At 40.1% G+C, this 23,821-nt stretch overlaps 1 protein-coding gene across 3 annotated transcripts in view; it reads right to left on the minus strand.

The window, feature by feature from the left end:
• The window catches only part of DYNC1I1 (dynein cytoplasmic 1 intermediate chain 1), a 378,042-nt gene that overhangs the window by 88,602 nt on the left and 265,619 nt on the right, over positions 1–23,821 (minus strand). The gene's annotated exons all lie outside the window — the stretch shown is intronic.

A 23,821-nucleotide genomic window follows, 5' to 3' on the forward strand; every position in this document is an offset into this window, starting at 1 on the left:
CTTAGAGACAGACACAGGACCTGGGGAGCATTCTTCTGAACTCCAGAAATATGAAATATGCCTATATTTTTAAAATACGGGGTTTATTAGGTTTATGGGGTCATCTTGGCGAAAATTGTCACATTTTGGAAATAAAAGGATTATGCTAAGTGAAGGGGGGAGGGGCAATATAAGAGTAGAGAAAAAAGGGTTATTATAGGATTATATGAAATCATCTGTGTGAAACTTTTGAAAATTGTAAAGCACTATGGATTTTAAAGAATCTTTCATTCAATAAAAATTTAAAAATTAAAAAGAAAGAAAAAGATGGCCTGTGTTAAGAAAAAAGTTAAAAAACAACAATCAGTGAAAATTTTGAGATGCATTCCACCATTACCTATACTAGGAGAGACTAACAGAACCTTAAAAGGCAAGACACACCACCAAAAATTTAAGGTGACAATGAGCCCTTTATACACACAATTTTTTGTGTGTAAAACTACTCAACCGCAAGATGGAAAATCTTGGGAAGAAGTTCTATAAAATGCAAAGCTACTCTTACAAAATAACTTCACATTATCAAGCACACAACATAGTGGAGATCTTCCTTATGCCACACGCCAGACTACATACGACCACGTTACACTACAGACCAACCAGGAAATTTGTCAACAAATGACCTGAGTTTCACATTTCAAACGGAAAGTTTGCCTCCCACAGAAACTTATTTGTAAAAGGAAAAGTGGCTCTTACTCCTATTTCAATCCTAACAGACAGTAAGAGTTCTGTAGAGAAATCAGCACAAATTACTTAACAAACTTTTTATAATGGTTTTAGATTTGCACTAAAGTGCTAACGACAGTACAGTTTCATACACCTCATAGGCTGTTTTCCCTAATGTGAACATCCTCCCGATTGTCACACCACTCACCAGTATAGTGCATTTTTCACAACAAATGAACCAGTGTTGATACAATATAACTGAAGGCCAAATTTTATTCAGAGAGTCTTAGTTTTTACCCAAAGTCCTTTTCTTGTTCCAGGATCCCACCCAGGACACCACCTTACATTTAGACATCATGTCTCCTTAGGTATCTCTTGGCTGGGGTAGTTTTTCAGACTTCCTTTTTTCGAATGATCTTCATTTTCTGAGGAGTATTGGTGGTCAAGTTATTTCCTAGAATGTGTGTCAATTTGGGCCCTCATAATTAGGCCTAGACATAGATATCCCAGGTCTTAGAAAACATCTGAACAACAAAACCCAAGAGTTTGAGGGGGGCTGGTGAAAGGGGATCATAAGACACCCACACCCACATTCAATTTTTACAAATTAAATTATTCCAAAACTTTACTGTGAGTAAAGCAAGGTGGAGATACGCTACCATTTTTGACAATAATGCTCAATGAAACCTGCTCAGGTCAAAGAAGCTTTTGCAGTATAGACTTCCAATCACTTATTAACCTTTTAGGGTCTGCTTTTGGGGAAATATGATATCCAGGTTGCTCTGCCCCAGCGGGAATAAGGGTCTGGTGCAAGCTGAAAGCAAAATTTTGCTTTATAAAAATGACAAGAAAGAATAGGAAGAGATGAATATATGGTTTGTTTTATGTTAAAAAACACCAGCTTTCTTCAAATTAAATGTCTCAGTCCTGCTTGATTAAAAAAAGGAAGTTGATATTTGAATAGGGCATGTGTTAACATCTACTCCTTTCATTTATGTGAATATGAACTAGAGACAACAGACTATTCAAGAGAGAAGAAAAAAGTTCCAATTTGACACGAAAGAGTGTAGGCAGTATTAGCTTCAGTACTTGTTAAAACATGAAGGATTAATAGCAAAAAGGGAGGGAAGAACTGTGAATGTCTCCAGTTTAATATCTTCAAAAACGCTCAGAGTTTCTGAGAACGGCTCACCCGACCACATGAAAGCGATGCTAAGGGATTTGGCCACGCGAGGGCTGGGACTGCTCCACTTTACCATCAAACCATCTTACTTAAAGTGTAGCCACAAATTAAATTTAGTTTCTATTGAAAAAGTACTGAGTTCTTATAAAGGGGACAGACACAGCATTCAGGAATATGGGTCCTTCCCCAGTTCCGTGCCTCACACCCCATCCTAATGGAGTAAGCCATGTGGAGAAAAAAAAAGAGCCAGCTTCTTAGTCTATGAATTCTTCCTCGGCTATACAAAAAAGGCAACAGCTTTCAGCTACAGAAATTACTAGAATTCAGTTATCATGTACTTTTTTAATGAATAATAATAAATAAGCTAATCAGATTCAGGACTATTGTACTGGCAAGAATGTCTAATAACAATTGCACAATAGACCTGTCTCTTGCTCTGTTGCCAATTTCTTTCTGAATTTATAGGATTCGAGTTTTGTGCTAGTAGAGGTCAAAAAATGAGAAAGAAAATGCAGTTTCCATATGTCACTCGACAAACCCCTGCTAATAAAGTAAATCAACATTTGGAGGATCCACCCAAAGAGTCATGGAATATCCCACATTAGATCATTACTGAGCCATTTAGGTCAGAAATTACAGGGGGACCATTAAGGGAAAAAAAAAAAAAACTAAATTGTTCCACTACACATAGGTTTCTTCACATGCTTTTTTTTTTTTTGTTACTGTGGTGGTTTTGCCAGCTGTGATGCTGCATGAAAGCAGTTGGATTATTCTAAATTTAGCATGTAAGTATAAGAATTTGGCAAGAAGAGGTGCTTTCTCACATTAAAATTATATAGGAAGCAAATGGGAAGTGAGGTCCTACAGCCCAGAAGCTCTGTGGTACACAGGCAGAAGCAGTCTTTGTCTCTTGTTATCTGCCTGGAATTACTTAGATATGTTGTGCCTAAGGCACGGAGATGAACCAGATGACCTCCTAGGACTGTGTCTAGCTTGCTGGTTCTATTGATAAACTGCTACTTTGAAGTACTAAAAAAGGACTGGAAAAAAACTGGGTTTAAGTGCTTGCTGAAAGATCAATGCAAGAGACAAGGGTAAACTGATTTTTGTGATTGTCACCCAATCCCAAGTCTCACCCATCCCCCAATTTCTACACTGATGCTTTTTCCACTGAAGATTCTTTGATGTTTAACAAGAGACCCAAAGGGGGAGTGTGAGTAGAGTGGAAAGGGACAGAAGTCTGTCCTGGTGGTTCATTTTTAAGCTGAGATAAATCCTCTCTTAACATAACATTTATGTATACTTGGAAGACCAATGGATAAATGGGTATCAAATTCCCAATTGTTCAACCTGAACTGGTTTTTCAAAGAAGGACAAATAATAAACTGAGACAAACAAAAATGTATAAATAAAAAATAAAAATTCCTTTGGGTTCAAATGATTAAATTTACAGCACTACAGAGGTTTCTCTCTGTCCTTCTTGTCCCCCAGGGGAAAACTATCTCACAAGACTTAGAATGCACAAATTAAAAGCCATTTACATAGAGTTTGAAGTTCTTGGTTCTGGAAAAAGAATCTGGAGGCATATTCAAAGCCTTCTGTCATTAGAATCCTGTCTGAACCATGCCCTTCAGTGAATTCTATCGATGATAAAGCTGGTAAGCTACAAGAAATGTGATCGTAATTCCCAAACACATTAGACTATACCCAATAGGTGTGTCAGTCAATTATCATAATGGAATGTGTAAATAAAAACACAGGAGGGAGGGTATAGCTCTAGTGGTAGAGCACATGCTTAGCATGCACAAGTCCTGGGTTCGATCCCCTGTACCTCCTCTAAAAATAAACTACTCCCCCCAATACAACCATTTTTTTCTGCTTTTCCCTAAAAAGGAAAAATAAATGATTTTATGTAAAGAATAGGAGCAGTTTTCATAGTAATCCAAGTTTGGTTTATATCTGTGATGATGGGTACTTTATCTTTGGAAAGGGTGGCTACTGAGATTCATACAATGCACAGTGTACTTTTCTAAGAATTAAAAAAGGAAAAGTGTCCTGTGGTCCTGGGGAAACAGGAATAATATGAAACCAGATAATGAAGAGTTAAAAAAAGCTTCTCAGGCTGCTAATGAACTCCATCCTGCCCTGGTGAGACCACCCTCCTTTTAAGTAAGAGGTAATTTAATATGCATCTAACTCCTTGTGTTTGGGCTTCATCCAATCTAAGAGTATCAGTGTGATAAATCATAACGTATTGTCTGCAATACTTTACAAAGTGACCATACCAGACCTGAAAAACAAGATCTCTAAGCTTGATCTCCCAGCTCCCTTTGGATGCTTTTCGCCTTTTTTCCTGACATATCACTCCAAAACTTGAAAATGCTTCTCACAGTTCCCCAACACTGAAAGTTATGTGCTTCTAGCCCTTTGATTAGATACACAGTTGTTGGCTGTGTCTACTAAATCAAGCCCCACACTTGAAAATGACACCAATAGTGAGACCCGCCAAACACTACAGCAAGAGAACATGGTTCCTTTAGCTTCCAAAGGGTTTATTTCCACATTAATTTCCTTTTGTAATCCACATGGTGTGCTGGGAAGTTGGTTAGTGAAATGGACTTGATTCCCTATTTCAGATTTTGAAACAGCATGTGGATCCAGGCACCCTAGTGTCTGTTAGGAAAATGAGAAGACACTGAAAAGTGGGTCAGGAAACTCAAGCTCTAGCAGGATCTGTGACTCCAGCAGTGTGACTTAACTCCTTGTGGATGTGGTTTCCTCATTTAGGTGAAGGACCACTGCCCTCAAGAAAAGGCCACCTCCTTTTCAAGTCATGGCCTTAGACAGTCCCAGCTCTTCCGAATGCAAAAGCAGGACTGTAATTCTATAGAAGATCCTTCACATATAAAAGAGATTGGATTGGGGTTAAACTGTTGTGGTCAGAGAACAACAGCCTTCAGGGTAACACAAAAAACTTGTGTGGGAAGGGCAGGGTGGGCTTTTTTTCCTGTTCATAAGATACAGATGCTGTTGTGTAAAGTTCCACAGGCTGGTAATCAAGGATGATTTTCTCTGTGAAAACCGTGTTCATTCTATCAGGCGACATACAGTGGGCAACCTGGACTTGAGCACCTCACTCACAAGGGCAAGAGATGTGCTTCTCTTTTCTCTGTTCTGCTTTGTGCCTAAGACAGTTCCTGAGAACTAGGAGGTACTTGTATACATTTCTTATTGCTGCTGTAACAAATTACCAAGTGGCTTAAAACAATACAAATTTATTATCTTAGAGTTCCGGAGGTTAGGAGTAAAATCAAGGGGTAGGCAAGGCTGCACTCCTTTCTAGAGACTCTAGGGGAGAATTAATTACCTTGCCTTCTCTCTGCCTTCTACAGGTGGCCTCATTCCTTGGCTCATGGCCACCTTCCATCTTCAAAGCAGCAATGGCTCGTTGAGTCTTGCTCACATCACATCACTTTGATTCTGTTCCCATCATCACATTTCCTTCTGAGCCTGACTCTCCTGCCTCCCTCTTTCATCTACAAGGGCCCTTGTGATAACTTCGGGTGCATCCAGATAATCCAGAATAACCTCCCCTTCTCAAGGGCCTTAATTTATCACATCAGCAAAGTCCCTTTGCCATGTAAGGTCACATTCATAGTTTCCTGGTATTAGTAGGTGGCCATTATTCTGCCTACCGCAGTGTTCAATAAATATTTGATCAACTTGTAAGTCTTTTGAGAAAATGATAAGCTAAACACTTTGAATTACTTGTAAGGTTAGCTAATTCTCATGGCTCATCACTAGCCAAAGTCATGGTCACAGGTGCAGCAAACATGTCTGATCCCTCCCAGACCCTCAAAGTTCATACTCATTCAAGCTCATGTTCAATTCACCCTGTTTTGACTTACAAAATGCTCTCTGGTTCTATTCTACTCTCTTTTGCCTCGTAGACAGAATATAATCTGTTGTGACAGATTTCTCCTAACCAAGTTAAGTAAGTTGCTCACTGTCACATAGAGACAAAGATACAGCCTTTCTACTTCCCTTGCAACCCATTTCATACTAAACTCCTTTCTCCAATTACCCATTCAGACAGATCAACCAACAAAACAGAGGGGGTGGTAATCTTCAGGAGTAAAGATGCACAGAGGGTATTGGAATCCTACCAGTAAAAACCCAAGTTATGTCATGATTAACACCCTGAATCACGTATATTCCCCCTCCGATATAAACCCTTCAAATCTAAATCACCATCACTGAACTATTCTCCCATTAGAGATCTACCAGCCATCATGTCAATCAAGATTCATTCACCATCTGTCAAACCTTTTTCAAATTTGTCCTTATGGCATTAAAATACATATGACAATAATCTTACCTCCAACTGTCCCCCAACCCTCCTCCCACCAATGGAAGTAAAGTTTCAGGATGATTTTGGCAGGTCATCTATAGGTACTTTGGTGATGGACAATTATGCATGTTCAAGTTTTTCAGCTGTTTTGAAACAACTGACATTTCATGCCTGTGAGTCTGTGTCACTTGGACAAACTTTTACCAGTTCTTGGTCAAAACAAGTACAGGAACACTGTCACCTTTAATTTAATTGTAGCATTCAGAGAGGGACGACAACCCAATACTTTCACCCAATGCCCAGTTCTATCAACATATCATATATAAGTGGTGATAAAGAGTAATTGGGAATAACTGGAAAGCAAACACTATACTTAAGTATGCTGATAGAAAGAGATAAGTATTGAGAACTAGACTGACATGTGAAACAATGCTTTAGAATTTGATACCCTAGGCATTCTCTTTCTTTAAACCTAGCAAAGATACCATATTATATCAAAGACAGAGTCCATAGATTTACTTACTGATTATCTAAGTACAGACAGAATGTCTGTGACCTAGAGGAAATAACTGTGCAAAACTCCCAAGATGTAAATGCTCCTGAGCAATTTTTCCCACAGTTTCAGTAGGTCATTGAATATTTAGCACCTATTGTTTGCAAGCTTAAGCCTCCTGAGGTGGGTTTAACACAGCACATAGCTCTCACTGAAGAATGAATTTCTGTGGGAAAATCCAGTTCAAAGGTAAGCAAATCTCTACTATATTTTCTTTTCTTCTTCTTATTTAATTCCATATTCTTAAACATGAGCTTTAAACTATAACAAAACTGGGAAAACTATATATATATTTACTATCAAGAAGCAGGACCAATAAACACAAAATAAAGTTGAATTTCTCAGTAACTGCTTTTGGAGTCAGAAAATGTCATAACCTGGTACCAATAATGCCTTTCATATGGCAAACACAAGGTACTGTGGAAAGTTCTATCTGTGTCTATATTTGCCAGGTTAAATGCAGAGTTGAAGAAACTGGTTGAAAGGCAAAAAAAAAAAAAAAAAAAAAAATTAAACCACTTTTTTCCAAGGCGATCAGACCATGAAGGCAGTAAGAGTTTCATTTTCCTGTATAATGTGAATACTTACCTCAGTTTTCCACACACTGCCTCTCCTTCCAAAATACAGACAGGGCTATGTAGCTAGCTACAAGTTGTCACACATCTGGAAGATTATTTTAAAACACATTCAAAATGTTTGGACTGCATGATGCCAAGCATCTGGTAATACAAACTTCTCTTAAGAATTTTTCATCTATAGAATTCAGTCTTGCAAAGATGGTCATTGTGCCAGATTTTGAAATACATGTTTTATTTGTGGAATGACAAAATATATATATGTATATATATATGTATATCTGCAAAGGCAAGGTTTTCCTTATGATTTTGATTTAGGTAGATTTCCCCTAACGATGTTAACAGAGTTGCCATTGATTCTTGCATTCCTTCAACTACTGGCTAGCTGTGCTCTCCCCCGGCCCCAAGAAGCCCTTCAGTGGCCTCTACTGGTCAGTCCCTCCCCAGCAACATTCTTCCCAAAACGATCAGCACTCACTCACTCACTCACTCGTCTAAATAGTAACTGACTTTATTGGTTTCATTCCTCAGCAAGGATGAGGAAAAAGCGAGGCTTCTAGCTTTCCCTGTCTAATAGGAACCAGCCTTAGAAATACCTGTGGTTCACCAACCATCCCCAAACCATTTGCAGGATCCTGAGGTAGGAGGTAGGTATTCTTCATGTGAGGTCGCCTCCCTCCTCGTGTGTGCCGGCTCAGATTTCCAAAGGCCTTTTCCACAAACTAACCCAACCATCCCTATCTCCACTCCACTTTCAACCTTTCACACTAAGTCTTAAGTCGGGTTGCACCACGGTGGGGGAGTTCTGGGTAAAATATGCACCAATTACTTCAGTTTTGTAGATTGCAATTACCTCAAGATCATTCACTCTTGCTTTTGACCTAGGCAAAGGGGGGTAAATTCCTCATAGGGAGGGTACATACCCCGTTCATCCTTGTAGCCTTGGCTAATAAGTATGTTAGGTTGTTCTGGATAAAAATGCAGACTGCTCCAGTGTTGAAGTGAAGATTACCGTATTTCAAATTTGAAATAAAATTAAACAGGTAGTCAGGTTGGAACCCAACCAGTGTTTACAGTTCGGATAGTTACAAACAGCAGACTAGTGGGACAGGTCCCCCAGCACCCTATCCACATCAGGGTGTGACTGGCACAAAAGGAAGACTGTATATGCTAGGAACTCTGGAGATACAGGGGCACCAGCTTGCCCTGTTCAGGCTTCCTTGATGCAATGACTACACACTTAAGGGAGAGAATCATTTTGTCTCTTTCTTCATGGAACATACTCTGACCTGAATGGCTTCAGTTCTAGGAGTCACTGGACTGTTCAGGGCTCTGGAGCATGACAGCAACAGTGATGCTGCAGCTAGAAACCAGCACGTGGTTGTGAAGCTCGCTCTGGAGGAAGCGAGGGCCAGCCCTGAGGTGTCTGAGGGGCCAGAGCACAGGGAAGGCAGTGGAGCCTGGGTGCTGGCGTCCCAGCAAGCCGCCTTCAGAGTCACAGGCCGTCAGTCCTTGAAACCTCACTCATGCACATACTTGCAACCTCCTCTAGAAGCTTCCAGAAAAAAAGTGGAATTTAAAGAACTCAGAAATCTTAAATTGCAGGTAGGAACTGTAGAAGTGTGGTTTATACTATAAACAAGACCTCAGTAGACAAACAAGGTCCTACTGTGTCACACAGGGAACTATATTCAATACTTCGTAATGGCTTATAATGAAAAAGAATATATATATACCTATAAATAGGTATATATATCTGAATCACTACACAGTGCACCAGAAATTAACACAACATTGTAAACCAACTATACTTGAATTTAAAAAAACAACCCTCATTTAACCAGTCTGGTGTGGACCAGCAAAACTCGGATTCAATAGGTAGACAGATGAATTAATACATAGATAGAAACAGGGAAAACGAATTTGATGATATCAAGCAATGTAATATATTGTTATGTTATAATATATTTAATAATGTAAGATATCGCCACTGCACTTTTAAATATATTCTAAATCAAGTATTTGAAGAAGTTTCATGAACCTCTGAACTTAAAATATACCTGAGAAAAATGCAGAAAGTCTCCTTAAAGGGTTAATAATTCTGAAGTAAAGAATGTATTTCAACTCAGAATTCCTCAATAATACCAGCCTTCTCTGTAGGTTTTTACAAATAACAGCAATTGGTAGCTAATATCTAACCTTTAGTCAGTTTTCTGTTGATAAAAAATCAGAATCAGGGATTACTACTTTTACAAAGAATGTTTAGACATCCCAGTGACATGATCACTATATAAAATATAATTTAAATTATCTCAGTTTAAAGACTGACTTTGACAGTTAGTAAAATCATTTAATTTTCTACTACGGAAACTATTTTAATAATTTTAACCACTTTTTAGATTGTATCACTTCTTTGAGATGAAGTACGACGGAGAATGAAAATAATCTTTGTAAATTGAGCTCTGTTGCAGAAAAATGATTTCCATTCTTCAGTAGGGATGTTAACGGATAACCTTTCGAGTGCCTTTGCCTTGTATTTCTCTCCTTCTTCTACCTCTCCCGTCTCACACAGCTCAAAGCAAACCTAGCTCATGAAAACAGACTCTACTTAATGACCCCCTTCCCTCTGCTTTCTCCCATTCTCTTTCATTCACATTCCCCACTTTGCATCCCTGTTCTCATTTTCCTTTTTTCTTTCCGGGGAATGACCACCTCAAAGGATTAATTCAGAACAGGCAGCAGAAAATGGTAACAAGAGTGGGCAAATCAGGATGTGGATTTAAAATCAAGAGGTATTTTAAAGGAGGAGAGTTACTCAAATTAAACATATGTTAAGAATATGGGTTTGTTGTTCATGGCATACCTGCTGCCTACGATCCCACCCTCATCGGATCAGCCTTCAAGGGCAGAGAATTCCCTAGTGGAATAATAAATAGAGCGGCTTGAATGGAGATGGATCTGAGCAGCCAAGCGAGCTTCCTTTCCTCTCGGTCTGACTTCACTGTTGGAACACAGGTGGTATCTGAACTCGCTGAACTAGTGAAACGGATCGTGGCCCCTCAGGCTCAGTGCCAGAGAGAGAGAGAACAGAATTAAGGCTCCAAGTAATCAGGCTTTGGGCATAAAAAATTCTAATATATCTCTTGGCACTCATACCAAAGTTTGTTTTAACTGATATCGCCTGTTTTCCAGGGCATCATCTTTCTTACCTTGATGCCTGTGGACTAGGCAGCAAAAATCCACTGGCCTTTTAAAAAATATGCTGTACACATGCTTAGAGTGCTTTTCTTTGGGCTGACCCGCTGTTGCCCCAGGGGCACAGCAAATTGTATTCTGTAGGTGAAAATGAAAAGATTTGCCCTATTTCTGCACTTTCATTCTTCCCATCATATTTTGCAGCTCTGATGTCTCAGAATTATGCTCCCAAATATTACTGATAGGAACTAGGCACAACCATACTCAAAGGTTTTCAGTAGAAACTATGTAGAATAGCAATGTATGATTTACTTGCTCATTTATATATTTCCTTACATTAGAGGAAATATATAAATGAGGCTGAGAGCAATGATGTATGATGTTTATGAATTGAATTCATTCCAGTGATAGGCAAGATTCAACAGCCTTGGGTCTCTCAGGACAAGTTTCCATGATATGGACAACATTAAAATACTCATAAGGTTTTTAAGGAAATATCTTTAATTTGGTTTGAAATAAATGGGAAAGGAGCTTCTCAGACCCGTATTATTTTGACATTATTCCTAGAACACAAGAACTGCTTAACTAGCTGCAAATTACAGAAGAGTAGAAGCTAACTGGTTTCCCTTTACACTGTCTATGAAAAATAGTACTTGCTAACTAGATGAATAATGTGAGGGAATAAACAGTTTCTAAGTCTCTTAAGCATTTTGTAAATGTCCATTTATGAACTGTAATATACAAACAACAAAATCTTCCTAACTCTTCACTAAAGCAATCAGGTCCCATATGTTTGATTACTAATTCAGGTTTTTTTCACATACTCTTGGTGTTAATATACCTTAATTCCTGTAACAATGTCCCAAATCAGCAGATAACATATCAGAGGACCTGTTATGTGGAAACTCCTATTTACACAAAGGATAGCTTGAAGGGTACAGTTATTTACTTTTCCAAAAAATTTAGTTAGTTATCAAGGTCTCCTCTAGTGAGCCACATCTGACTGAAGAACTGGCCTTCTTTCTCCAAGCTGTCTGAATTGGTGATGCTTTATCGAACTTGGCTCAAATGTCCCTCTTACAATGGGGAAAACATACTGTAATGTTCTAAAGGCAGCAGGTTTGCGTTAAGCCTGTGTAAGCAACTTTCACTATATAAAGGGGAAAATCCAGTGAAATCCAGTTCTGAAATTTAGCAAGTCCTCCCAATTTGACCAAGCATATTAAAGAAAATGCCATGAAGCAGGTAGAGGGCATGATCAGAAGTGTGGCTTGGCAGGTGGAGAGGGTGAGGCGGGAGAGGAGGCAGAGCACAGGTAGCACTGGGTTGGCGGGGAGCAAGGAGAGCCTCCCCTGAGCACCCTCCTCCAAAGTGAAGTCTTTTCAATAATTTTAATGACAACAGGTTGATTTGCCTTTGATGAAATGATGTGAAAGGAAGCAAGTGAGGACAAAGAGGAAGAGACACATGAGGAAGGCAGTGGGGAGGGCAGACAGTATTGTATTTAAGTGCATTCCCACTCCCAAAGCAACCCAAAGCCAGCTGCCCTGCTCCTGGACTTGAGCCTCTTGACATTCCAAGGCGATTTTGCCTGTGTCTGTGATGGGCAAGCCTCAGGATGGAATGTCATCCTGCTGCAGGCACACGAGGAAACTGCAGCACTGGCCAGAGATGGGGTGTTTGGCCCTGGGTCAGGAGCATGAGCCGTGTTCAAGCAGGGGAAGAGGGTGACTTGGCCGGGGAAGAAGGAATCATTTGAGAGAAAGCAGTCTTTGAATAGATGGTTGGTCCAGAAAACCATGAAGATTCCTTCAAACCCTGAAATTCTACAACTGTATCAATAGGTCTCATGGAAAAAGTATTAACCCATACATGAGAAACAAACACCCAAAAAAACAAAATGAAAAGAAAAAACCAATCCCCTCCTCACCCAATATAGCAGAATATGGTTAACCTGTCTTACAATGGTACCTGGACTTGGCTGGGGTTTCCATGTCCATTCATTTAAAAAGACGATTAGAAGATGAAACAAAAATACAATCTCTGGTTATAGATACTAAGTGGGTATAGATGCAGAACTATGACCAGTAGTTAAGACTGGCTAATGTCGCTGTTGCTAAAACAAAATTTAATTATGGAAATCTCCACGAACCCACACAGATTCTGTTCACAGGGTCTGCCCAATCTCCCTCACATCTTTGTGTGTGTGCGCGTGCGTGCACCTTGTGGCTGAAGGAGCACACTTGCTTTGATTGTGGAGCTCTTTCCAGACATTAAAAGCCACAATTCTAGCTCTTACACTTAGAAAATACTCAAAATGTACTCCTTTCTGGGGGGACTAAATACTGTGCCACCTTGGGGAGTCAAGACCTTAGAAACCCATCAACTGTTGTTTGAAACCTCTGGTTCTATTTTTGTAGAGTCTTTGTCCCATTTTTTCTGAAGGGCTTTGAGCTCTTGCATGAACATTCTTCTAGTGGCAATTTTAACATAACTGAATGCTTTTATTTGTGCGGCAGGTAGCACGCGGGATAATATACATCATTAAATGAATACTGTGCCCACAAAGAAGTTCTTTTCTAGGAGTTGTTTGCCGTGCCCAGCTGTGGCATCAGAGGGTGGGAGACTTTTGATTTCAGACCTAAAGAAGGGGTCAGTGGGAGCCCGGCTGTTAGCGAGGGGGCCTTTCCCTGGGGAAACTGTTATACCTCTCACTCCAGAGAGCACAGTGTGCGGCATCACTGTTCACACAGAGCCCCACCAAGATTAAAAACCACATATAAGGCCAAACAATTTACTAAAATGTAGATCAAGTGAGCTTTCCTTTAGAAATAGTACATGTACAGGGAAAAGCTGAATACGTCAAAGGGAAAACTCGTGTATACGCGGCTTAGCTATCCTTCGTGAGGTGAGGGGATCTTGGTCACACTTCGTGGGCTGTCAGGGCATTTTGGCCTCTCTCTGCATCATGCTCTGGGATTATTTTTTTCCATTTCTTCATGCTGCCTCTGTAACACAACCTCTTTACATAGATTATCTCAGGAAATGACAATTGGCTGTCGAAACTCACACAAATTGATTGGATATGACAGCTTAAAAGAATAAATATTCTGCAGAGAAGAAAGCTTTTACTTAGACTCTTGTATTTTCCATCCTTTTCTTACCCCTTCTTGCTTAATTTTATTATTTCAATTAGATCATTTAAAAATCAACACATCACATACCAACCTCCCCTAAGAGCAATCATAAGATTTGATGATTTTTCTGATACACAGGCTAGAGTTTCAAATTTGCATTATTTTATCTACTGAATTAACTATGAATTCTAAACCAAACTAATGCCGCCATGTGTTTTTAAACATCTCTAATCCAAACCATCTGGAGAGGCATGGTTTTGCAAAGGCATCCCTTCCAGGACACTCTGTGGATTTTGTCACTGCTTGAGGTTTTGGCAAACCATCAACATTACTACAGTTCTCTTTTATGAAATATAGCTTTTGACTAGGACTTTAGAGTCTTGGGTGTGTGCATGCATTTCTATGAGCGTGGGCACTTGGGTACACTTTTTGCTTCTGTCCCTTTCTCTTTTCAAAGACCATATTTACAACACACTTACTTTAAGGATATAAAGGTTTTTGCTGTGTATAAGGAATGAGTTTAATTTCAACTACTCAACATAATGCCACACAGTGTTACCAAGAAGCAAAAAAGCAAGGTAAAAAAACACACATTAGTATATACAGGTGCTAGAAATACTTTTTAAAGAAGTCAAAAGGAGAAAACACAGCAGATTTGGAGAAGAGCAACAACAAAAAGTATAGATAAAACGATCATGGCAACAATGATTTGTAGCATGTAAGATAGAAGCTCAATGCATTTATGAGGAGGTTACAATTAAAAACTGACTAAGCTAAATCTTTTGCCCAAGAAAAGCAACATCATCTTTAATTCTTTGGCTACTAATGATCATTTAAAAATTATAAATCAAATACAAGCATGGTAAATGCAAAGTGTAGACTACGTGTCACAAAAAGGGTAAAACATTTTCCTCAGAAATAAGAACGAGGATTCTTCTACAAATGCTCTTTGACAATAAGGCTTTCAAATAATTTCAAAAATTGATTTAAAAAATGGAAAGATTAGCTTTCTTGCTGAGAGTCATTATCTGCAATGAATTAAACTAATAATGTGATTATTGAGGAATATGAACGTATCTGTACTTATTAAACTGCTTTCATCCTGCAGTATCAGGCAACTTAAAGACACAAACACAAATTAGGTTTTGGTCAACTCTGTAAAGGAGAAAAAGATCTGTTCTTTAGAAATAGATGTCCTGACATCCAGAAGCAGGTCTATGTTTAGAATATAAAGACACCGAAGCAATGCACAGGCACCCCTCAGAGGAGGCAGCAGCCTCAAGGCTAATGTGGCCTGGGGCACCACATAGGCCACTCCTCTGGGCTTCCTGCCTCTGTTCCTGGGATGGGATTCCCTATACCTACACCTCTGATGGACAAGGTTGCCTGAGATTTCTCTTCCTTTCAGACCATCTGGTATATTTTAAACCTGATTCTGCCTATATTACAAGATAAAGGAAAAGCACAATTTGAAACTTCAGACAATGGAAGCCCCACCTGGGGGGCCTGGATCATAGATCTTTAGGAGAGAGAGCTCATAGAGATGCTAATCTAGTCTTAGATGAAAGTAGAACCTAGGCCAGCCCCATCTGCCTCACTCTTGCTCCAAGTTCTGCAGTGAGCTCCGCATGCAAATGGCCGCGAATCTATACAGAATTCAGTGCAGCCACACAAACTATGTAGAAACCAGTGGGTCCCTTTCTGAAGCCTGTGCCTGAGGCAATCAGTGTTATTAAGCCGTGGAAGCAAATGCATCTGTACAAGCAGAGTGGCAGGGATACTATTTAAGCTATGTGTGCCAGTACAATATTACCAGTTATTAAAATAGAGACCATTTTGTGCTTGTTGAAAAACTTTTTTCCCCATGTTCTCCCATTGCTGCCAGCCACCCTGAACCCTTCAGTCATGACATCCCCCACTCAGCACCTAAAGATGCGATGCCTGACATAAATGGGGTCCTCATCCATGCTATCTGGACAGTGCCATACAGATTGTTACATGTTTTGAATTTCAGTCCTGCATATTAGATGATAATTGTAGCTGACATTCACTAGGTACTTACTCTGTGCCAGACACCCAGTGCTTTATATGTATTCATTTATTTGACCCCCATGTATGACTTGCTTAAAGTCACACAGCTTCTAAGTGGTGGGACCCAAATTATAACCCCAGGCTGTATGGTCCTCAAGCCCACTCTTACCCACTATGTGCTTCACTGCCTCCTAGGACCCAGTAAATATCTCCTCATTTAGTCATGAAACAAATGTTTAAATGATTGGGAAGACAGGACTTTAGAATTGCCTCAGGTTTCCTCGTCACTTGGCATTTGTACGTAATGAGCACACACAGGGATCTGACCAAAGAGAGCGGGGCTGGCCAGGTGATGGGAATTAGGGAATGGTGGGGATTGGGGCAAACCGGAGAGTTCTTGTGGAGAGGGGACAGCCTCTCCTTGGCTCTCACCTATTGTTGCTGTGAAGACCTGGCCACGGTTGGTAACCCACAAATGTCTGTTGAACGAATGAATAAATGAATGAGTGAATGACTGTATCTAAGTTAGGTGAAATTTCTTTGCAAATATATTCAAGGAAAATAAGGATACCAAATTTTAAGCTTCCTTCCATGGGATGGACTATCATATAATAGTAAAACAACCAAGTGTAAAGAGAATATTTTTATCTTTTCAAAGCATGCTCGTCTATTGATATGCATGACATTACATTCCCCTAAAATTCACATGTTGAAGCCCTAACCCCCTATTGTGTTGGTATTTGGAGGCGGGGTCTTTGGGAGGCAAGTCGGTTTAGGTGAGGTCATGAGGGTGAAGCCCCCGTGATGGTATCAGACACCAGAAGAACTTGCTTTCTATCTCTCCATGTGAGGACACACCTAAAAGGTGGTCATCTGTAAGCCAGGAAGAAGGTCCTCACCAGAAACCAAAAGGGCTGGCATCCTGATCTTGAACTAACCAGCTCCAGAACTATGAGAAAATCATTTTCTGTTGTTTAAGCCACCCAGTCTATGCTATTTTGTTATGGCAGCATGAGCAGACTAATATACCTATATTATCTCTTTTATCAAACAATAATCCTAAGAGGTAAGTAGAATCCCACTGTTATTCAACCCCATTTCCCCTAGACCAAGCTTTTGTGACTTTAGTGAATGACCAGGTGGCAGGGTGTGAGGACAAAGGGAGTGACCGGCCAGAAAACTCACATTATCATTGTGCTCACTGCACAGCAATGAGAACTCCTGGGCAGTTCCTTATTGAGGCACGACCGCAGAAAGCCCAGTTCAGACTATTTTAGCACAGGGCATGGCAAGAGGAGGGAAGGGCATTTAGGGACTGAATAAAATCTACAGTGTTGGGTCCTGTGCCTTCAACCTACGTGCACATTGTTGGGGCAGAGAAAATGCTAGTAAATCTTAGATAGATTTGGTAATTATATTAAACTTCAGCTTGATCACTTGCAACATAACACGGCAAGACAAAGGAAACAATTTAAAAACACTTTTGGACAAAGGTGGATTCTCATGGCATCCTCTGCACCTAAGAGCTCACCCAGTCACCTGCCAGGTATACAGCTCCTTCACTGCCATTTTCAGATGCAGAATTGTCTCTGGTACAATCTCTTTGCTATACTCCTGCTGATAAATCTAACTTCCCTAGATGTATACCAGTGATCAATTTTGCTTCTTCTTAGGTTACTTTTTGAAGAAGATTCCAGAAAGAGGGCAGATAAAGAATGAAAGCTGGCAAGGCAGTTTCTCCGCTTCCAGCTTCCTGGGCCAAAACAGATAAAGAAGTTCCTGCTGTTCGATTTAATAAGAATCAGTGTCTAGCTCAAGCCTCGATCGTCAGACCAGTCACACTCAATTGGCATAAAAGAAGTGTTTTCGAGTGTCTGCATTTCATTTCAGCACGTACATTTAAACTCCCTTACGCTTTTTCCTAAAGACACAAAAGACGCTGCTGTTCTTGTCTGATCCATCAGATTTGCACCTTTTAGGTAAGAGTTTAATTTTGCCTTTATGTCACATGGATTCTTTACTCACAACTGTATTCTTTGAAATGTGTATCTCAACCTCTACAACAATGGTTGAGGTTTCCTCTTTTGGGTTTCTCCATCCTGCCGTCCAGACAGCACTGCCTTTGAAAACTGGGTCTTATATTAGTTAGCATGTCCTTGTCCAAGGAGTTTGTTCTCCGATCCCTAAGCACCTATTATGTGCCTTCATTTTGTTATCCCAGGAACTCATAATGATTATGTAGCCCTAGTTGTCAAAGAATTTTCTATTAATTCATTGCCTTCTCTTTTCTGACCTCTACTGAGGAAACATTCCTTGCCACATCCAAGAAAAAAGCTTATAAAACGCCTCCCCCCACCCCATCAATCAGGCCGTAAGAAAGTTACCCTTCCTTTAATTAAAAAAGAAGCCTTAAGTCAAATTCTGACACTTCTCTGGTCGTAATATACCTTAGAAAATTTATTTACATTAATTTATATCTTTGTGTTCATAGCTGTTTTGTCCATTTGGATTATAGATCACAATCTGGGCTGGAAGAGGGACAAAAACTGATGGGAGAAGAAATCACATTTATTGGAATAAACCTCATATTTTCACCAGAGACTGGAGGAAGTCTTTCCACAACATGACAACAAAGCCTCAACGACTGCCCCAGGGTCACTCGGCAGCGTGGCCAGCTAGGAACAGAGCTGCAAGTCCTGCCTTTCTGTCTGCTCTCCTCATCAGCCGCCCACACCTGCTCCGGTGCTCCCCTCACCCCCCACGGTGGGGGGGCGATGAGGTCTGCAGGAACCTCACACAGAACCAAACGCTGTATAGTTAAAGCTGTGGCTGCAATTTCATCTGTAAACTTAATAGGATCTTAATGAGAAGCGAAGCCGCACGTGGGGAAAGTCAGCTGTGGACTTTAAACACGGCACAAATGAAGTTAGTTGGTATCACCCTACTTCATACCCTGCTTTCCCCCTGAAATTGGGAGGGTTTCAGGTCTATGTCAGTTTCAGGTCATTGTCAAATAATCCTTGAAAAAAAAAAAAAGAATGCTAAGAACAAAGAAACCAAATCAGGGGAAAAAAAAAAAAAAGCAAAAATAAAAACCTCTGACCAATCCAAGCCTCTAAATATAGCTTTTCCACTTACCTCAATGCAGATAATTCTAAGATATATATTTCTGATTCTATTCATTGCATTTAAAAGAGAAAGACCACACCAGGGTAAGCAAGGCAGGGCGGTCAGATGCATAATCTAATGACAGTGTGTGGAAGCCACTACAGAGAAGGCGGGAGCCCTGCCAGATGGTGCGGTGGGGCTGAGTTGCTGATTTCTATGCAGAGTCCACCGAGATTTTCCAAGTACGGACAGCTCTTATTGAAATGAAAGTAGAAAATGCAGGACCACAGCCCACACTAAAAATTCACTTTAGTAAAGACAGAAAACTGCCTGCGAAAGGAGAAGGTATGTGGCCTTGCTCCTCTCAACAGAGAGTAAGAAACCTTCCTACTGCAACCTTTTTACGACTGGGGCTAAAAGCCTGTCAGTCTTTGCAAAGGCACACTGAACTGATGTCTGCGTCTTGTGCACTTGTTTTCTAGTGCCTGAAACGTTGCTTTTCTGAGCCATCAGATTTGTTTGCAACTATACACTTGTGAAAAACACGAAGAATCAGCAAAGATCAGCAATAAATGGCTAGTTAATGCGATTATTCCAAAATGGTAACAGGACCATCAGCATAAGGCACCCGTAGCGTCTCTCCACCCCCAGGCCTCTGTCTTACTAAGCACACGGTCTAACTTTGAAATTACTGCAGCATCACGGAGATGTCGAAACACATTCAGCCTACTGGATTTCAGTGAAATGGTGTCTAGAAGGAACCAGCAGTAATAAACAAGTTTTACCAACAATCAGAAAAGATGTAGAAGGAAATTGATAGGCCAGTGAGCAGCGGGGTTTTGGTTTTCTCTTTTGTATTTTAATTTTGTGGGCTCTCCAAATCCGCCACCAGGCTAGGAAGATGGTAAGGACAGCCACCTCTAGGACCAGGTCTAACCAATGTCTTGTAAGTAGCAGGCTGACAAAAATACACCTTCAGTGAACTGCACGGCCTTTGCTATCAAGCCCCACGTTGCCCCATCACTGCCAGGTGAGTGCAACGTAGGTGACAGAATGTTCCCGTGTTGGTTCTACTGCTCACCAGCTGGGGAACCCTTGAAGTGTCAAATCTTTCAGCTTGAAAAGGAGAATAACATCTTTTCTGCCTCCCTGTTGCAAGGATCAGTGAGCTCATGAAGGCAGAAGTGCTGGGAAAATGCAAAGTACAGACAAATGTAGTTACCACTATGGCTGTTAGAGTTTAGTGCATGGCAACCAAACTGCCCCTGTTACTTTTTCCCTCCACCTCACCCCCATCCACTAATTCATCTCCATCTTCCCTAGCTTCCCTGCTTTGGTCTCCCAACAGCTCAGGCATACTCAAGATTACAGCACTTTTGTTTCCTTTTGGCAGCTACCAATATTTACCTGGTGGTTATCTGAGCTTCATGGAGATGAACTACGGCAAAGTGTGTCTTTATCCCAAAAGAAATGGTACTCTTCAACGCACAGTGTGTCGCGTTGCAAGCAGTCTTGAGCCCACTCCTGGGAAAACAACTCTGCGTCTTCCGACCGTCCGCCATTAAAGGAGATCCCAGCACTGAGGTAACTTGCGGAAATAAGTGTGCGTCGGGGGTGGGGAGAGAGGAGGGAAGGGGCGGCGAGTTGGTAGGAAATTTCTCAAATAAGAGTCAGGTGAGAGGCCTCAGAGTCATAAAGGCAAGACACGCCTCTCTAGTTTGGGCCACAGAAGAAAAGGGAATGGTGAGCACGCTTACAAATAAAGAAAGCGACTAGTTTCATCACCTTTCATCCCCCTTCCTCATCTCTCCTCTACATTCCAGTGGTTTTCAACTATTACTGCACATTCAAGTCACTTGGGAACTTCTAAAAATGCCCAGACTACACCCCAGATTAACTAAATCAGAATCTCTGGGTGAAACACAGCCATCAATCAGTAGGTCGTTACAGTCACCCAGGTGATTGCAATAATCAGCTAAGATGGAAAAAACATCTCTTCCATTTTTTCTCTATTCACTCCTCCCCACCTCCCCGCCCCAACCCCATACCACACACCTGCATGGTGTTACCTGGCTGAATCCCCAGCTAGGGCAGCACGAGGCAATACGTGGGCCTCGGAGCTGACTTCAAACACGGTTTTGCCATTTACAGGCACCTGCCCAGGTTCATGGCCTCTCTGAGCCACGTTTTCTCATCTGGGGAGTATAGGAGCTTATGGCAATACATGTGTAAAGAGTAGGTTCTCAATACATGTTAATATCTTTTTTTCATACGTATATATGATGTCACAGAGCCATTTCACATGTCCTCAAATTACTGTTTTTTTCTCACCTCTTAGGAAAGCTCCCATTCACTCAATGTTTATTTATTTCAAAGTTGATTACTGTAGGTATATTTGCTTATTAGCCCAAAGTGATCTGGAATTAGTGGGACTTAAAAGTTGTGAAAGATACTAGTTTGCTGGATTGCTCTGACATGAAATCGAGGTATGATGGTTAATTTTATGTATCAACTTAGCTAGGCTATGGTACCTAGTTTTTTGACCTAGGGGTCAAGTACAAGTCTAAACGTTGGTGTGAAGGGGTTTTTTTTAGATATAATTAACAGTTAAATCAGTAGACTCTGAGTAAAGTAGATTATCCTGCATAATGTGGGTGGGCTTCATTCAATAAGCTGAAGGCCTTAAGAGCAAAGGCTGAGGTTTCCTAAAGAGGTATCAATTCTAAATCTCTCTCTCCTGCCTCTCTCTGTAACTCTTTGTCTCTTTCTGTCATTTCTCTGTCTGTCTCTCTCTCTCTATATATCCATCCTATTGGCGTTCTCTCTCTCTCTCTACATATATATATATCACCTATTCTGTTTCTCTGGAAAACCCTAATACTCCAGGTGTCCTCAGAAGGGCTTCATAATTAACATTTGCTGTGTCCACTTCTCCCCTTTCTTCCTCTCTGGAGAGGGATCAAAGCTCTTTCCTTTTTTGCCTTCCCAAAGCCAGTGATACATTTTGTCCCCTAGAGTTAGATCAGTTTAAAATAAATAACTTAATAACAAAAACTAGGTATATAGTGGGATTCAGCAGTTTAGGTTTTCATTAAGATTTTCTAAACGTCCATTTCACGAATCTTAAGGGCCATTTATATGAACTACTTATCATTTATATGTGTAGCACATTCATGATTTCCAATATCTTTAAGTATGTGCGGTTAAATTGAGTGGCTTTCATTTGATACTTACCGTCTCAGGGCCTTCATGGTCTTCTGCACATGTCACTTAATCAACCCCAATGTTTAACAGCATTAGAATTCTCCCCTTTCTCAGTGAGAATGTTAGAACCCCCGTCTGCTCTGGTCACCAGATGAAGTGAAAACAATAGTAGGAAATTGCGGCGTACAGAGATATTTTACTCAGCATTTTTTGGTAGGATATTCAGAGTACTTCTGACTATTTTTTTTAAATCCAGAGTGTATTTTCTTCTAAAATATATATATTGCATCGTTTAAGGGAGAAACTAAAAATAAGATTAAACGCATTTTGGTGAAGTCTTTAGCAAATGATCCCAAAGATACCAGGAGACAAAAGAAAGGATGTTCTTTTCCGTCAATACTGGTATTAACTATTGTGCAATGAAACAGGTAATTTTAAAATTCCAGTTAATTCCAAAGATTTTTAAAATTTGCTTCTTCACTCAGCATTATTACGCTCCTACTGACCTGTTACTTTGCAATGTTGTGAATATTAAGTTCATTATCAAATTGTTATTGTCACAGGCTACCTATAGTGAGTTAATATAATATTATTACTATAATAACAAAAATATTTGAATTATGATAAACATTAAGCGCATGGACTAAAAATGTGCTACCTTAAATTTTTAAAAATTCAACATATGCTTTATACAACGTCAAAATAGTTTAAGTCGCACTGTTTTTCAAAAATGTGCTTCTGCTTATCCCATAATCCTTTTAGTATTTGCTTGGTAATTCAGCAAAACTCTTTAAACTGAATAAAATTAGGATTTTGTGCTTCTGTGTTTACAGAAAGAGCATATCAGACTAACAAATTTGATAATCTAAAAAAAAAAAGAAAGAAAGAAAAACCTGTTCTTATTTCAAAGGTTCAAAAAATAAAGGTTATTTGCTATGCAGACCTAGACTGCTTGTTGTTTTTAAGACAGCAAATTAGAAAAACATGGCCAGAGTTAGAGGTTCCTCAATCAGATTGAAGCTGGGACTTTTACTCCAGCAGCTCTTGTTCCCCAAATTATATCTGATAATGTTCTAAAGTCTAAACATATTTTAGTTCAAAAAGGTTCTCAGCTCTTATATATAAAATGGCACTAAGCTTCCAAATATCAACAGGTTTACCCACTCTTCAACTGATGCTTTCAGAGCAATCTGCCACTTAGGACCTCTGAACTGTAACATCTGAGGAACTGAAACTTTGAGCAAGAATGTTTGTTTTGCATTTTCCGATGTGTAATCAGAATGGAGGGGCATTATAATACAGGAGTTGATGTACTGGCCACTACCAAGGACTATTACTTTGGCAGAGTCATGCCAACGGAGCAAAGCTGACCATGTGCAAGTGAAACATAATTTCAGCCTGTATTGTGTGTTACATGGAAGAGAAGACCAATGTGTCAACAGACACAAGGAGTAAAGTATCTAAAATGGTTGCAAACTAGGAACAGCATTTATATTTCTCAATAATTCAAGAAAGATGGCGATACGCCTTTCTCTAAAGTAGCTAAAAAAATATTATTATCTGTAAAGCAAGATGGTGCCCGTAAACTTAAAATTGGCAAAATCCCATTGAACTGCATTTCAGAGAGAGGAGGAACTTGAAATGGCAGTGCTCTGAGGATGTCCGCGTGGGTGGGCGAGCATATGTTGCTGCTAAGCAGAGGAAGCGGTACACCAGGATTTCTTCCTAAGTGCGAGGTCTTTATAAACTTACCCTCATGAGGGCTGTTTTAAATAGAAAGAA

Source organism: Camelus ferus, chromosome 7 (assembly GCF_009834535.1).
Source record: "Camelus ferus isolate YT-003-E chromosome 7, BCGSAC_Cfer_1.0, whole genome shotgun sequence".
In the NCBI taxonomy this organism is placed as follows: Eukaryota; Metazoa; Chordata; class Mammalia; order Artiodactyla; family Camelidae; genus Camelus; species Camelus ferus.